The 18027-nt window shown below is 46.4% G+C and overlaps 1 non-coding gene across 1 annotated transcript; it reads right to left on the bottom strand.

Moving 5' to 3' along the window:
- Window positions 1-229: 229 nt before the first annotated feature.
- On the bottom strand, window positions 230-348 carry LOC123150323 (5S ribosomal RNA). The gene has a single exon (XR_006475052.1). It is a non-coding gene; the product is annotated as a 5S ribosomal RNA (ribosomal RNA).
- Window positions 349-18027: the final 17679 nt, after the last annotated feature.

Below are 18027 nucleotides of genomic sequence, written 5' to 3'. Positions count from 1 at the left end.
TTGCTTTGGCCGCTCCCTCTCAACTACGGAGACGAGTTTAACGCGGTTTCCACCCCTCCCTCTCAACCGCACCAGTGCACGCTTGCCGCGCCACAACGCCGACGCTGGACCCGTGAATCGTGAGCACCCAGCTATGACTTACCGCACTCGTGCAAAATAATAAAACACGGTAAATATATTACTTACACGTGCATTTTGTTTTGCAAGCGGCGCGAAAAAAATTAAAAAGGGAATGCAACACGAGGACTTCCCAGGAGGTCACCCATCCTAGTACTACTCTCGCCCAAGCACGCTTAACTTCGGAGTTCTGATGGGATCCGGTGCTTTAGTGCTGGTATGATCGCATCCGACATGTTACCCCGGTCTTCGTCCCTTATCCTTGCCCCTCCCAGCTCCACTACAAAGACGATTGCACATTGCTTTGGCCGCTCCCTCTCAACCGCACTAGTTCTGATGTAAGTCTTGTTGGGTACATTTGTACTCACGTTTGCTTAATTTATGTTTTTGCAGCAAGACTTCAGTCTCACTAGTATTTCTGCGTGGACTTCGACGTTCAGCTTGTTACCTCATCTACGATCTTGTACCCTTGGGAGGGTCTTGTAGATAGTCAGGCTTCTCAGCCTTTTTCATTTGTAGTTGTCTGTACTTAGACATGTTATGCTTCCTTTGCTTGTATGCTCTATATGTTGGGTCATGTGACCCATGATTGTAATTCTTACTATGTATGACTCTTCGGAGCCTTATGAATAAATTCTTTGAGCTGTAGATTTTTGTTGTGATGCCATGTTGTATTTGCACATATGGAGCATATTGTAGGCATGATATCAAAATGCTGGGTATGGGTGGGATCCAACAATCTAGTTGTTTAGTATTTGTAGCCTCTCTTATGGGGAAATGTCTCCTAGTGCTTCCACTGGGCCATGGTAGCTTGCTACTGCTCTGGAACACATGGGATGATCGGCATGTGTCCTTCTTTGCTCCTGTGTCTGGTCCTTTAGGGAAAAGTCACACGTTGTTCCTTTAAGTCCTTGTAGCTTGCTACGACTTGGGTTCATACGTTGATGACCGACACGTGCATTGCTGGGTCATGTATGCCTGTCCCTGTAAGTTAGTGCCACCTTGGGTTTATGACTAGTCATGTCGGCCCGGGTTCTCTATCATATGGACGCTAGCGACACTATCATATACGTGAACAAAAAGGCGCAAACGGTCTAGGGCCAGGTAAGGTGGCACCCGTGGGGATACCGTGTATGAGGCCGCAAAGTGACATGATGTGTTACATGCTAGATCGGTGTGACTTACGATCGGGGTCCTGACAACTTTGGTATCAGAGACTGACTACCTGTAGGATTACCAAGCCAAACTGTTCGAAGTCGAGTCTAGAAACTCTTTACTTTATATAACGGAATTGATTGTGGAAGGGAACGTAAGGCTCTTTTTACTCCAGTACTATCACCCGTCTCTCTCTTCTATTAACTCAGCCGACTTGCGAGGCCGGGGAGTGTGCCTATGATCGGTTCCCAATTGCGGTCCCATATGTGTGTGCAAACACAATATGACACGCGTTCCATTTGGAGAGCAGCCTGCTATACCAACCAACCATCTAGGGTGCAACACGAACACGACGGGAGTGTCGTATTCATGTATACCGTCGTTTTCTTGAGGCTTTGCTCCATGGCGCAATCCATGGATACAAAATTATATTTAAAACTCGAGGGCGGGGCTTTTCCCGCGCGGTAGGTGGGGCAGTTCCGCCTAGTCGGTTCGACAGAGAGACGAGAAGACGAGGGAGTAGGCTGCTGCAAACGTAGGGCTGTGTGATTTGACAGCGAGTTACTGCTAGATAGGTGGCGCCCTGTGATTTGACTTGCCATTGCCATTTTAACTATGACGCTGTGATCGGCGTGAGTCTCCTGATTCCTGACCACCTCCATGGTATACAGGTGCCAAGTACTGCACTCCTCACTCCTTTTGGCAAATGCAATAAATACTACTCCCTCTCTCTTAGTTTACAAAGCGTGCACGTACCCCTAGGTCGTTAATTTGACCAACCTAATAGAAGTCATATACAGTATTACAAAAAACATACCATTATAAACTTCAGATGTTCTATTTTCAAATGGTATAATTTTTGTGTTATATAGTTTATATTACGGTGATAAAATTGACAACCTAGGTATACACGCATGACTTGTAAACTGAAACGGAGGGACTATGAAGAAAGAAATAGAGAGAAGTAAAAAAATTACTCTTATAGCCAACCATACAGCTAACCTTGTTGTATGAGTGACTAAGTGATGACTATGTATGGCATGCCAACATCAGATAGCCTAACACACCTAGACAGAGGAAGTAGTTTCATGCATGCGAGGTAGGAAAAATGTTAATTTATAGCCGTTTGAAATATCCAAGGGCTTGACCGCACGAGCGAGGCAACGGTCGTGGTAGGCACGACCATGATACGGGCTACTGGCAGCCCTTTGATTTGAGATCGAACGGTCGCATGCTAAGTTGCTGAAAATTTGCAGAATAACCCTCCAGGATAGGATATTCACCCATAGGTTAAGAATCACGCCATGCAACCATTCGATCTCAGATCCAAGGGCTCTCGGAAGCCCGTATCATGGGAGCATGGAAAGCCCTACCGTTTGCACGCCCCACACATCATTTTTACATTCGGAAAACCGCTAGCAGTTCACTCCTACTCGTCCCCGGCCGTCCTTTAACATTACGGCAATTCGCTCCTAGTCGTCCGGTCCTTTCAAATTACAACAGTTCGACTAATCCTAATCCTCCTCCCAAATCCATGGCATCCCAAATCTCCATGATCAGTCGTGAGTACAAGGTTAGAACCATCACTGGTGATGAGTTCGATGCCATCTACATCCGTTCTTCCACGACGGTGAAAGAATTCCTTGCTTGCTTCAAACGCATGTTTGAAAAGTCAAAGGGTGATGAGTGGGTCACTAGGCTAGATGTTGAGTACACCACAGTCTTGGGAAAAGAGAAGAATCTAAAGGAGGAAGATAAGAAGAAGCCTGCGTGATCCAGGTTTGCGTGCATAACATGTGCTTGGTCTACCACATATGACATGCCGACATTGAGTGCGAGGATTTTAAGAACTTCCTCGGGGGCAGCAAAGTCAAATTCATTTATGTTGACTTTAGGAACGACAAAGAAGTCCTGGGTCGGATAGGCCTCATTGTAGGCCATCCCTTTGACCTCCATAGGAATGTTCTGGTGTCCTCCCGCTAGCCTTCAATGCTGACCCTAGCAAGAGCTATGATTGATATTTCGTACGGTAAACTGACGAAACCTCCACCCAAGTTTCATCTTGGATGGTAATGGAATGTACTAGATAGAGACCACATCAATTACACTGCTATGGATGCCTACCTTTGTTTCAATATCTACAAGGGTTCGATGAAGAGCAAGAGCCAAGTGTGCAGTTCAAGCAAAGAAGTATCGACCAAGAGGAAGAGGGACAAGGACGAAGTCGAGCACATGGACGAGGAGTCCGAGTAAGGTGCCAGTGTCGTTTCTCATGGTGGTTGTAATGAAGTGTCTACCAGATTAGTTGCATAGTTTAATTTCAGGGTGCTTAGGTTTATTTGAGGGGTGTGTTGTGCTGAGCCCCCAACAGAACTATGTTATGTTCCTTCTTGTTACTTTAACTCTTCAGTACGTACATACTAGTATTTCTTATAGTTCATCTTGTAGTTGGTAGTACTACCACTTTTTTCTTCACATTATCACTACAAGAAATATGTCAACTTGTGACCTTGACTATTGGTCACTGAAAGGTCATGGTTTTTCATTTGTGACCTTTTTTTGACCAAAAACAGAAGGTCAAAAGCTGAGGGTCGTTAACTGACTATAGCGACCTTCTCTGTGAGAAGGTCGTGGACGTTTATGACCAAAATATGCCCACTGTGGCGTTTTGGTCGCTAGCAACCTTCCCAGGCCACGTAGGCATCCAGCGTGGCAATCTAATGTGGCACAAGATTCAGCCCGGTCCAATTCGATTTTCTACATGGGCCTAGCCCATTTAGTATTTTTTTCATGTTAATTCTGGTCGGCTTCATGGGCCACGCCCTACAATTCGGATTTTTAATTTTCTGGGCCATGGCCCTTTTGCAAACCATTTCATTAGGCCTTTTTGTTCAGGTTTTCTAGAAATGCACAATATTCCAGTCCACTATTATTTGGGCTGTAGCCTTTTTAGAGCCCATATATTATTTGTTCCAATAGAACATTTGGTCTTTTTATTCACTAATTTCCAGTTTACACATTTGAACAACAAACACTAAATAATTCTCTCAATTAAATGATTAAATTCAAAAATCATTCATCCAAATACACACAACAGCACATACAACTCTGCACGTCCAACATCATCTAAAACAAGCAAAAACAGATACACAAGCACATACAAGTGTGCTTACAAGCAAAAACAGATACACAAGCACCAAAACATGATGCAACATCAACTAAAGATGTGGTGCGCATCTCCAGCCTGTTCCGATCTTCCATCACAGCAGCAGCAACCTAAACAACATTAGGTCACCAAAAAGAAACCAGGCCATCAACATGAGGTGGTAATCCAACTTAACACTTTGTGAGGAGCGGCGCCACCAGGAGAATGCCGATCACCCAAGGCGCTCCAGCCCAGGGGCGACATGTGGGAGCTAGAGATGCCAATGGAGTACCTGGTCAGCCTCTGGTACCTGGCCACAGTTCACAAACTTGGTGTGAGCATTTGTTATGACATTAACATGCAACACAAGCAAAGATGGCATGACTGAACCTTGCATAGTAAAAACTTGCAAGTAAATAAGAACAATGCTGAGAAGATAAAACATGCACATTTCAGCCTAGTTAAAACTGAAAATTACAGTATGTACAATTCTCATTCATGGGTAGATGTAATGCAATATGAACTCATTACATAAGGGAGAAATTTCCGCCGGAGAGCAACAGTAAAGTCAATATGCATGCAGATATCACCATTGATCTACTAATCATGCAAAGTTCTAAGGGTTAAGATATGATTTCACATCAAAAAGCTAAAGAAGATGGTCCAACTGACAATAGGTACGCATCAATGGGCATGCAGGCTCACTCATGCCTTCCCGAAAGGTTGTGATAATAAACATGAAAATCCAAACTTAAGTTAATTGTGAAAAGGTTAAATGGATCCAAATAAACATGCAATTCACATAACTTCATAAAACAGCACCAAACAGTACGAATGCAGATATCATCACTGACCAGCATTTAGTCATGCAAAGTGTTGCTGATCTAGATATGGTTTCACATAAGAAATATTCAGAAACCAGTTGAACAGAATTGACTACAAAAGAAATCAGAATTGAATAGAATTATCATGCTTGTCTACTTTCAGGAAAGTTAATACATATTTCCATGCTTGTCTATCAAATAAATTGTATCAACTTAACAGTTAGTCATGCATAAGTGTTTCACATAAAGTTAATACATATTTCCATGCTTGTCTATCAAATAAAACAAACAGAAGTGTAATTAACAGTAGATGCACTAACAGAAGGAAGCAAGCCTAATTATAGTACTTCACAGTAGATAAACATTTGTTGATGCTAAAAAAGACAAAGGCGTGTACCATGACATGTCCAGCAAGCCTAATTAATAGTGTCAAACTGCAGCTATAAATAGCACATCAGCAACAGCATAATACTAATCTGAAACCTTAATTGAAGTTCATGTATCACTATCCCAAAATTATGAAACATGTCTACTAAAAGCCATGGGTCAGCTATAACTGTCCCAGAATTGTCCAAGGCTTGGCATCTTGTCAAGATGCCGACGAATAAACTCTGCGTCCTTAACTATGTTATCTGCCCTGAAATGCTTCCTCTGCTGTAGATGTTATTTGAGAAAGAGATAATGTTGTCAACGGTGTTGACAATCCTGTTCCTCGCTGAAAAGTAAAAAGAATGTCAGCAAAGGAAAAGCAAGCAGAACACATTCATGTAAAATATACATGTGTAAGATACTATCAGCATTCATTGCATGTCTATGTGTACTGCTATAATTTTACGCCAAGCAGTGCACTAGTACATCAATTACACTAAGCCTCAAATGAGGTTCACCAAAGCCGAAATAGGCTGCATGGCTCGAACGGTCCGCATCCCTCAGATCTCATAGCTATGGGCCATCATGGATGAACTTAAAAGTAAACTACTTTTAGCCACAAGCCACAGGTACAAAGAAATATACTAAAATGGCTTGAAGCTAAAACTAATAAACCATTCATCTCTGGTACTGAAATTTTTTCTTCATTGGGACACTGCTACTCAACAGGAAAATAATACACTCAATGGTACACTCTGATGTATAGTTTAAACCAAAGGATAAGTCGAACAAAACTGCAACGAAATAGATGATTTCTCTTCTATAATTAAAACTCACTCAACAGGAAAATAATTGGTATATGACCAAGAAAACTAACAAAATTGATTTGCAACACAGATATTTTGAGATGAATCTATCTTCTCAGCACGGTTTGATAACGGAATAATGTCAACAGTTGTCGTAATATGGGAATCATTCGGGCATAGGTCAAGCAGATAACAACAAGGATGGAGTGGGAGGGAGAGACCATCCATCATCTGAGACCCATCATTTCATTTCATTTCGAAAGAGCAATGGGGGGTACTCAGGAAGTCAACAACACGGAGCAGCCATGCCACTTTTGGTCCTCCTCTTGCAGTAGTAGTATGTATAGTCATTTGTTTGTGTAGTAGTAATGGGTATACAAGTAATCTCTGGACCTGGCAATAGCAACTCCTCAGTGTTGTTCATGGAGACAATGCTCACTCAGCAGGGTAATAGAAAGAGATGCAATGAACAAACCATGGCTCCCATCGTGTACGATGCATGAGGTGCGGTGTAGTATTCATTCTGTGCAACACCGTTAACAATAAGCTGGCCTTGTCGGACCTGTAAAAATGTGCGTGCGGGTTCAGTAAGAATGTACAGCATAATGCATCTTGATACAGTATTTGGCATTTGCTGAAGCAGCCTACATATGTGAATCAGCAGAGCAGCGTGAACAGATGACAGCGTGAACATCGGACATTTGCCTGCTACTAGTAACGTGTCTAGGTAATTTCGGGAATAGAGAGAGGGGGTGGACCTTGATGTGGCGGCTGCTTCTGCTTTTCCTCGTGCTGGAGGAAGAAGGACCTTGACGAGCACAAGATCCATGCCGTCTCGAACAGAGGAAGCTCCACTCCATGGCGCCTGCCTACAGAGACGAGACGAGACGGGGTCAGAGAGGGAAAGAAGAAGAGGAGGAGAAGGAGGGGAGTAGGGATTCATACCAAGCACTTTCGTCGAGCCGAGCCCTGTGCCTGCGCCCTGCGGTCGGTCGCCATGGCCGGCGGCTAGGGTTTCCGGCGCGGGTAGGGGTCGAGGGAGGGCGGGTCTGACAGCGGGCTGAGCAGCTCCAGCGGATCTGCGTCCACGGCAAGACGGGGAGGGGCCAACGACGGTGGAGTGGAGGCTGGGGTTGGGGGAGACAACGGAGGTCGGCGGTGGCCATGGTGACCTGCCGCCACCGGCGGCGCTCGTCCAGCGTGGGCGGGAGGGGAGGGCGGAGGTGGCGTGCGGCGTGCGGCGTGGTGGGAGACAGGGGCGAGGCAGACAGGGAGGGACGGTGAGCGTGCGTGGACGGCAAGCATAGCAAGTTCATCTCCATAAGCATAATTCATAATAGCATCATGGCCACAAGCATAGCAAGCATCAAGTTAGTCAAAAAGGGATATTTCAAATGAATCCAAGGGATCATAGAAATCATCATAGCAATCATCCTTCGGTAAGCACGAAGGGAAATTGAACAATGTATGAGTTGAAGAGTTACTCTCATTAGAAGGGCTCTGGTAGCTAATCTGCTCTTCCTCCTTTTGTTCTTTGCTCTCCTCGTTATCTTTTTCATCTAATGAGCTCACAGTGTCATCTATTTCTTCTTCCAAAGATTCCTGCAAAATATTAATCTCTTCTTAGACAATAGAGACTTTATCAATAAATGCATCAATATCGGAATTATATTTATATTTATCATAGCAATATTTAAGTTAAGCATAATGTTTAGGTCTGTAAACATCATCATCATAATTTTCACACTTTTCAAACAAAGATTGAATTTCATAAGCACCCTTAAAAGCAATGAATTGTTCTATTCGTTCCACATCACAGTAATCATATATACCATTAGCATAAGAAACCAAGGTTTTATTATCATTAGATTTACATGAAAAGGGAAGGTGTGGAGCCTTCATCCTAGCACTACTTGCCATTGGATATCATCTACAATGCACTAGATTTTGCCACATGTACAATCTAGAAGACTCCATGGTTGAACTTAAGCTTAATGTACAAACCTCAAAACACAAGCACTTCTCCTTTGTTCTAGAATCTTCCGTATCATAATTACCCAAAAAAATTTCTACATGAATTGCCATTATTTGTTTTTTACTTTATGCTTTACAACACAAAATTCCATGAATCTTAAAATAGATTAGCTTTTTCATAAAAACTAATTGATTTTGAATGATATGAACTACAAGAATTAAATGAACATCTACATCGTGCATATATGACTCAAAGCTTACATGCTATAATGTAGGATTTATTTATAATTTGGTTGCCAATTCTCATGAGTGCAATGCATGTGTACCTTACTAGTCTAAATGGTGTTTGTGTGTGTGTTGCGCGTGTTAAACACATTGTACATAGTATCATACATGGTTTAGATTCTGAACATCTAGCTAGAGAATACATGTACTATGATTTGAATTCAACATAAAATGGATACATATATTTGAATTTGAGAACGTATGTACATGTAGTTCATATTTATATAGGAATTTACTACTCCTATATTCATGTCATGTGTTGTGAAGATAATATTTAGATGGTTGTATACCTAACCCGAGTACAATCCCATTCAAACAGGAAAAATGTAGTCAAATTTAGTCCATATGCTAGACAACATGAATTATTTTTTTATTATTGAGGGAAGTGCAAATTGATTTGGTACTGTACATATTATGTTTGTTTTCCCGATTTTTTAGTTTTATTGTTGTTGTATTTGAATGCATTTCTAGTAATATAGTAAAATGGGACATGGCTCTCTCTAGTGATGAGGTGCTAATTATATGTTTTTGTACACGTTAAGCTCGTTCTCCCGAAATTTCAAGCCGCGCCTTTTTATGCCAAATTTTTAAGCTAGCATCTCTGTCTATCGTGCTGCAAAACTCCCGCCTCTTCAACCCAGGACTTGTTACCTAATTTTTTTAAAGATATATCTTTGTCTCATTGTTCTCTGAAAACTCCCTCCATCTCAACCCGCGCCTTGCTATCCCAAAATTACAACATGCGCGAAAACTCTCACCTCATGTGAAATCCCGACACGTGAAATGCCCGTGATTCTGCTGAACCAAAAGAACCGCCTATCTCAAATCGGTGGGGGTATTTTCGTAACTTACCCACATTTCAGAGAAGCGCATCCCTAAGCCATGGTTCCCCCTCCCATCCCATCCGCCCACCCATTCGTACACCGTGGCCGTGAAAACCCGCGAAGCCCCACACCCTTCTCTGTCCGCCACCCAGCCGGAGCCTCTTCCCCGACGATGTCGTCCACAGCAACACCTCAATGTCCCTTATCCACCGCACCGGATGAGGATCCATCGTTGAACTCGTCATCCCGCCGGTTCAGCCACCCCATCCTCCACCTTCAAGGAGCTGCCCCGATGTTCCCCTTGTCTTTCATGCTACCTCCATCCCCACACCGCCGTCTTCGCCTGCACCACCAAAAGAGCATAATCATCACTGATTCCTCAGATGAAGATGAGGCCTAATCGGTGCCACCAAACAGGTTCTACACTAATCACTGCATTTTCTTCTTGATTAAATCTCACGGTGCTGCCGGTGCTCGGTCCGGAGCGACATGGCGCGGCTCTATCCATGGTGGCGTCGTCGACCACTTCCTCCATGGCGTTGCTCCCACGGGGTCGTCGTCCACATCAGTAGAAGCTGCTGCTTCTTTGGATCTCGCTCATGCTACTGCTCTGCTCTTGCTCTTGGTCCCCTGCCTGGTCTGCTCTTGGTCTTGCTCTTGCTCGCGCTGCTGCTCTCGCTCTTACTCTTGCTTGCACTGGTGCTCTTGCTCTTTCTCTTTCTTGCTCTGTTGATCTACTCTTGCATCCGCTAGTGCTGCATGAGCAGTAGATCCTGCTCTCGCTCGAGCCCCTGCAGCTACTACCCGAGAAGCAGCTACACGACCAGCTACCCTGGCTCTCACATGCGCTGCTACTGCTGCTACTGCTTTTCTGCTACTAGTGCGTTCAGTTTTGATAGTAAAATTTAGTTCCGAAAGCAAAATTCAGTTTTTACAGTTAAATTCAGTTTCGACAGTTAATTCAGTTTCGACAGTTAAGTTCGGAGATGAGCGGCTAATGTATTTTACATCTAGAGCTTTGTGGTTATGTATGTTACACTGCAAAAAAATACACTTCCTTGATGATACGTGTTTGTCACAATAGGTCACTTTTTCTGTCATGCATGTACATCCATGACGATTTTATGACAGAATCAAGATAGTCCTACCTGCGATGTCGTAGAAGTGTTCCATGACATTACCCAAATTATCATCACGGAAGTGTCCACTTCCATGACGATAAATCACGCGTCATGGAAGTGCTTTCGTCAAGGGAGACCGCCACATGGCGTCCACCGTAACGGGTCGCCGTTAAGCTATCGGGTCCGGTTTTGGATCCGATAACCCGCTAACATCCACGACCAATGGGGATTTTCCACGTCTAAATATCTCATTGGCCGGAGGAACCATGTGTCGGCTCACCGTTGGGACAGATGTCATCCACTCATTGGACCAAAGGCGCCTATGATCTGTCGACACGTGGCATGGCCCAACAGAGGCCCAGTCTGGTGAAAAGGCTGGCCCATTTGACTTGGTCAAAAGGTAGTGGGTCGGCCCATGGAAAGCCTATTAACGGCCTGTTCGCATATAGCCCATTGACAACCCTCTAACTCTGTCGGTGGGAATCGACACCTATGGGATCACAGGAATCCCTACTACGGTTCGGCAGGCGCGGGGTTGTGAGAAGAGCAGGATCAACAGTCAAGAAGCATGCAGATCGTTTACCCAGGTTCGGGCCACAAGGACGCGTAATACCCTAGTCCTACTTTAGTGTCTATTTGATTGTTCTTGGAGTTCTTGAGCCAGCTATGATGCGTAACTTGTCCAAGGGTTCGAATCGCTCTCCAGTATGCCTCGGGCCTCCTTTTATAGTTAAGGGGATCGCCATAGTAGCACACAGGAGGTGGAAAGGTGTACAGTGGCTGAGCTTATCGCTAGCCATTACGGGATAGAATGCATTTAATGCGCCCCTGAGGTGTCCCCTTGCTTTATCGGGGACGAAAACCAGGCCCGTCTTGTCCGTCGCTGCTCCACCTTGTTCCGTCACGCGTCCAGGCCAGCGGTGCATGCGGTGCCATGTAGGCTGGCAGGCTACTGAGTTGGCGCGGTGGTAGGGTCTTCACAAAGATCTGTATGCCGCCACCACTATAGGAATCAGGTAATTTGCCGTCTGTGAATCACACACGGCAAAGACCTGAATACAGACGGCAAAGAGTTTGCCGTCAGGATGCAAACGGCAAAGTCAGACGGCAAAGCCAAGTCGGCAAAGAATACTTTGTCGTTAGCTTTTTATTAGACAGACGACAAAGGCTTTGCCGTCAGAAATTCTCAGTATTTTGCCGTCTGCACAAATAATAACAGACGGCAAAGCTGCATCTTTGCTGTCAGCCTAAACATGCTCTTTGCCATCAGCCCAACTACTTTACACACGTCAAAGTTTTTTTTAATTTTTTTAAAAAATACGCTGCACACATGAACATCAACAGGGCTCGAAGGATTAGAGCAAAATTCTGCTACAACATTCTTTCGCAAGAAACTTACAGATCTGAACACCAACAATTTCTTTATAGATCGAATTACAAAATTCTTCTACAACTTATTTAAAGAGAAAGAGGGTTCGGTGCGCTGGCTGGGGCTGTCGGTGGCGCGAGCGGCGGCGGCCGGTAGCTCGAGACCGCATCTGGCGCGGTCCTTCTCTTCGTAGGAGGCGCGGGGCAGCCCCCGTCGGCAGCCGGCGCGGTACTTCTCTTCGTAGGAGGAGCAGGGCAGCCCCCGTTGGCAGCTGCACGGGCCCTGGAGCTGCTCGGCGTGCTACACCAGTTGGGGGCGAACGGCAGCAACCCTTCTCCTCCATCGATGCTCCCTGCGACAGTCGGTGGCGCGAGAGGCGACCGATGAACCGAGCGGCGGCAGCGACGGTCGGTATCCCGAGCGCCCGAACGGCGGAGGCGACTGATGGCTCGAGCAGTGATGGCGGTCGGTGGCGCTGGCGGCTGCCGATGGCTCGAGCGGCAGTGGCGTGATGTGACAGCCTGATGTTTGGCCCTTTCTTTTCCTTTTGTTTTTTCGAGGTTTTTGGCCTAAGTTTTTCTTTTTCGTGGCTTTGTGTATGGAAACTGAAGAAGATGCCCTCTTCTTTGTTTCCAGAGTGGCTTGTCATTCCCAAATCCTCCCCTAGACCTTTCCATTTTCCATCCTAGCCCAAATCCCAATATTATTTTTATTGGGAATATTCCTTTTCTATTAAAGGAATAACTCAAATTGCCCTAGGTTGTGAAGCAACCTATATTTCCCTCACTCTAAAAATTCCCAAATAATTCTCATAAATTGTTTGGGTCATATCTTGATCAAATATGGCAAAACTTTTCATTGCCATATTCAAAAATAATTCCCCAATAATTCCTTTTCTATTCTGTCCTATGTGGCAGGTTGTGAAGGAAGTGTTATTTTCCTTTGCCCAATTGACCTCAACCTTTTTGGACATCTTTTCATGTTCAAATAATTACCCTGTGCCAAAGCTCAACTTTATTTTCCTAGCCAATCTTCCTCAGTGATTTTGCAAAGTTCCTGTCTGAGGGAATGCATTGTGAAGGAAGTACTAGCTAGGGATACCTAAATGAGTTGAACTTTTGCACACTCCTTAATGTGCTAATATTAACCCCTTCCACCCATTTTCAGCTCCATCCAATCATCTACGTGAGCACAAGAACCAATCTTTGTTTCTAGCAATATTTTCAGGTTGTGAAGCAAGTATATTTTATATTGCTTCAAAAATACTGATAAATTACCATATCATTCTTATGACCATAAAACATCTCTCCACCCATTTTGGCATCATTTCATTGAGCCATTTGACCACAATAATTATTCCAACTTTCTGCCCAGAGAAGATGTTTGTGAAGAAAGTACCATTTTGGCTTTGCCAAATGGTATGTTACTTGGTGAGCATCTTCATATGACCAAATGACTCAGCTTTGCCCAATATTAGCCCAATTGAACACTCCATGTGAGTGCATCTTGTTGATCTTCATTTCTGGACCAAGTATGCAGTTGTGAAGCAACTGTAGTAAATCTTGATCCTTTTACCCTCAAAACCTCCAGGATGAATGTCCTTCGATAGTTAAACCTCCCAGACAAGCTAGTTACTGGTTGACCTAGCTGGTTTAACCACAACAAGTTACAAACACGTTCTTACTGATTTACTTTGGAGTTTAGTGCAAATCTCTTCTTTGCCCCTGGAACGATTTGTTTCCCCACTTCTACTAAGGTCACTTAGGTAAATCCAGTAAACATGGTTGGCCGGCCAAAACATGGAGTTTTCTCGAGTGCGCGTGGTGATCACGCTGATGTCATGCTAATGGCGTGCTCTGGATTCTTCCCGGCCTTGTGCCCGTCGTCTCCCTCGTCGTCTCGACCTCCATCCATGTCTAGTAGCTCCCCCGTGATGCCTTGCATCTCCCTGCATCAATGGTTAGTCGCCGTTCGCCTTAAATGCGTCGCAAACGCCATGGCTATGTCGCGTCCAGCCTCTGTCCGCCATTATAGCTCGGTCGGGAGCTCGTCCGTGAGCTCCAGAGCCTTCCTCCTCGGCCTATAAAAGGACCCCTAGGCTCTCCCGCATCTCCGAAGCCCCTCACCAAGCCTTCCCGACCCCCGAAGCATCGGCATCTCGCCGGAGTTCGCCTCTGTTCGCCATGGCCGCCCCGTTTTCTTCTTGGTTCCGGCGAGACTGGCCACTCTCCTCTCCTTACAACCTGTCCACAAGCCTCTCCGCTCTCCCACGGTTCGGTCCACCCCCTTTCCCCCTCGCCGGAGTGCCTCTGGCCACGCCTCCCGCAGTTCGGCCGCCGCCTCCGTCGTTGGCCTCCAGCTCGTCCGACCATTCTGAGCCTCCTCTCGCTTCCCCGACTCCTCCATCGTCTTCCCCATGCCTCCACGAGCCGCCCCACGCCCTCAGCCTCGCCGGAGTTGCCCTCATCGCTAGAATCCACCCCCGCTAAGCCGCCTCTGTCACCTCCTGCCACCGCCGCCCTTCGCTATTCCTAGCCTCCCCGCGCCTCCCTCGGGTCGGGGATGGAAGCGCCGCACCGGGCCGCGCCCGCCGGTGGCTTCGCCCTGGCCGGAGATGGCCGGAGCTGGCCGGCCCCCTCGCCGCTCCTCCCCTGCCTCTGCCCATCCTCTGCTTCGGTCGGTCCAGGGCGAGGAAGAAGACGACGACACCAGCCTGGCCCCTGCCAGTGGGTCCCGCGCCCCTCTCGGCCCCACCTGTCGGCCTTTGGCCATTGACCCCGCGAGCTAGCGTGGATAAGTGACGTGCCCCACCCGTGGGACCCGCACGCGTCAACAACGCCACTGTTCCTTTGGATAAGGTGAAAACATATTTCCCCGAATGCGCTTTCACTTTTTCTGTTCAGGCCCCTGGTTGAAATTATTTTCATTACAAATGGGTCCCTGGCAGAAAAACTTCCATATCTTTTTATCTATAACTCCAAATAAGGTGAAACCAACGCTCACTTCTTCGTCTCGTCAAGCCCTTTCTGTTGGTCATGCTTTCACTATGGTTTTACACTGTGAAAATGACCATTATGCCCTTTCCCTTACTCAGCCCCCTCCGAGAGAGAACTGTTTCCGGCAAATCTTTCCGCGGCTTCACCGCACTTCTCCCCGGTGCCTTCTTCATCCCGAGGCAAGCCATAATACCCACTTGCATGATAGTCATGCAGTAGCCATGGTTTTCAACTTGAATATTTAATAAATGTTTGCTTGTTGAAAAGATGGTTATCGTTGTTCCGGTGATGTTCAGATTTTCATGTTCACTTTTGTGCTATGTTGTTTTGTACTCTGTTATCATGTTGTACCTGCTAGTATTTATTTTCCTATGTTTGTGCTTGCTAGTAGTACATGTTGATGTTGGAGATGGTCATGCTGGTCAGTATGCCATGCTCGGTGGATATGATTTACTGTTGATATGGTGGATAGTTATGTGATACCCTCATGATGATGTTGATATCATGTTCATGTATTACGGTTGGCATCATGTTATTTTATCATGGCTCAGCATATTCAGAGTCATGGTGCCGCTGAATCGATGCTGACCAGTGCAACCATGCTTACCGGTATGGGACGGTCCTAACTGGGTCTATTGTCGTGACTCTCGCCGGTGCCTCAATGAGGGAAGGATTATGGGCGTGTTGTACCCCAGCCCGGTAAGCAAGCATAACCTTGTGTGCCTGTAGTTGTTATAGCCGGTGGATCCCCGTGTGGGATCGTTTATGTGTTGGCCACGACAGTGGTCGTTGTGTCTGGAGGTAGGCACGGGGCCACCCATGACTTAGCTCAGTGAGGAGTGAGTCGGAGTGGCCGGGAGAGTGTCATGGAAGTAGATCGGTTTTGTCAGAACGCCGTTGGTCCACACGAATGGGAGTGTGAGGCCATGGGTTCCGTAGTGTGGGTACAGTGTACTAACCTCTGCAGAGTGTATATTAATCTATCGATAGCCGCGTCCGCGGATAAGGGCCCAAGTCGAAAGTAGGTCACACCATGAGTCAACAGTAATAAGAATAATGTGCTTAATAACAGTGAGATAAGTTGGTAGTGATCGCCGTAAGGATCACGGGACATGTAGTGGTCGGGTTGTGATCGCTGTAAGGATCACGGGCCATTTAGTGGTCGGGTTGTGATCGCCGTGAGGGTCACGGGCCAAGTGTTGGTCGGGTTGTGATCGCCTTAAGGATCACGATGGTATCGAGGATACTGAGTTGTTGTATATTCGTGATGTTGTACGAGAATCGTGGGTAAAGGTCAAGCTCCTTGTGTTCAGTTAATGATCGCTATGGTATTGTTTATACCAAGCTTGATTTGATCCTTAGATGATCGTGTGATGTCCGAGGTTGGTAAGTGATGCATGTGTTGGTTACGAGGTAACCCAAGTAGAATAAGTGATGCATATGGTGTCATTATGTTGCATGCTATTATTATCGGATTAATATGTTCATGTTGTGATAGCTGTATCATGTTTATGTTGGTCATGCCATGTTGTTCTGATGATATCATGATAATTCCTGTTTAACCTGTAATTGCCATGCTATTGTTTGTCTTGAATGCTTCTGGATTATTGTGAGCTTGCAATTACATTCAATGTACTGACCTGGCATGTCATGCCAGTTTGCAGGTCATGCCAGATTTGATTGCTTGCTTGTCGTGGTTTCTGTTCGTGCGAGCTAGGATAAGCGTTCCAGCCAGAGTCCCTGCGGAGTGGAGTTCACCACTGTCGTTGTTGTTCCGCTGCTAGAGTTATTCCGCTGCTTCAAGTTTTTCTGCTGCTTGCATAGAGCAACTGAGGATGGCGTAGTGTCGCCGTACCGATGTTATTCATTGTAATATCGGAGACCTTGTATCATATTCGTGTAATAATAGAAAGCTGGTTTGTTCTACGATAAGCAGTGCCGTATTCTAGAAGACTTCTTCTTGATCTCTGGGCTAGAATACGAGGCATTCCGGTTTCTCTGAGCCGGGGTGCCACACGCGAGCAGCGATAGGTGGCCCGAGCGGCCGCGACGGCCGGCGGCCTGAGCGGCGGAGGAGGCTGGCGAACCGAGCAGCGGCGGCCGGTGGCGCGAGCGGGAAGGGAGAAGAAAGGGGCAGGGATGTGGGCGGCGGCCGGCGAGATCGAAGCCCGACAATGGAGTCAACTGCGATGCGGGGTAGAGGTATTCGAGAGAGAAAGAGAAAGATGCGAGAGACAGGTCGTGGGCGTGGAATCCGGTGGATAAGGTTGATGGGCTCCGGGTAGTTAGGTGGGGCCCGACAACGTGAAGGGACAGGAGAGGGAGAGTGGTGGGCGTGGGCTATGCATCTACGGTGGATGCTGCTGCCAAGTCATTGATCCCTGGGATCGATCCGCGAGCTGTGCTTTCTCTTTGCTGTCTGCGTTTTTGTTTACAGACGGAAAAGTACTCACTTTGCCGTCTGTAAAAAAAAGAGTAGACGGCAAAGACTATGCCGTTTGTGTTTTTTTCCACAGAGGACAAAAGGAGCTCTTTGCCGTCTATAAATAAAGAACACAGACGGCAAAGATACTTCGCCGTTTGTCATTTTTTTACAAATGACGAATTAGTCTTTGCCATTAGTCATTCTTTGCCGTCAGCACCTGTTGGCAAAATTTGTCTTTGCCATCTGTCCCGACGAAATGCTGACGCAAAGTCCAGTACTGATAGCAAATCTCCTGTTTCCTGTAGTGCATGTAGGCGCTCGCTGAGTTGGCCTGGAGACTTGGCGTCGACACGCAGGCGCCTGCTTGGCTGGTGGGCTGGCAGCTGCATAGGAACGGTGGTGAAACCTTGATGGGTGTGGGCCTGGCTGTGGCCCTGCGGATGTCCTCGGCAAGGGCCTTGCCGGGGCCCCGGCAAGGGTCTTGCCGTGGCTCCATGGTCGTCCCCGGCAAGGATCTTGCCGGAGATCTTGTGGATTCCCTTGGCAAGGATCTTGCCAAGGATCATCATCTTTTGATGCTTGTCTTCACAAAGATCTGCATGCCACCACAGAGGTGC

The sequence above is a fragment of the Triticum aestivum genome, chromosome 1B, assembly GCF_018294505.1.
Source record: "Triticum aestivum cultivar Chinese Spring chromosome 1B, IWGSC CS RefSeq v2.1, whole genome shotgun sequence".
Lineage (NCBI taxonomy): Eukaryota > Viridiplantae > Streptophyta > Magnoliopsida > Poales > Poaceae > Triticum > Triticum aestivum.
This window is presented reverse-complemented; position numbering and strand designations above follow the sequence as displayed.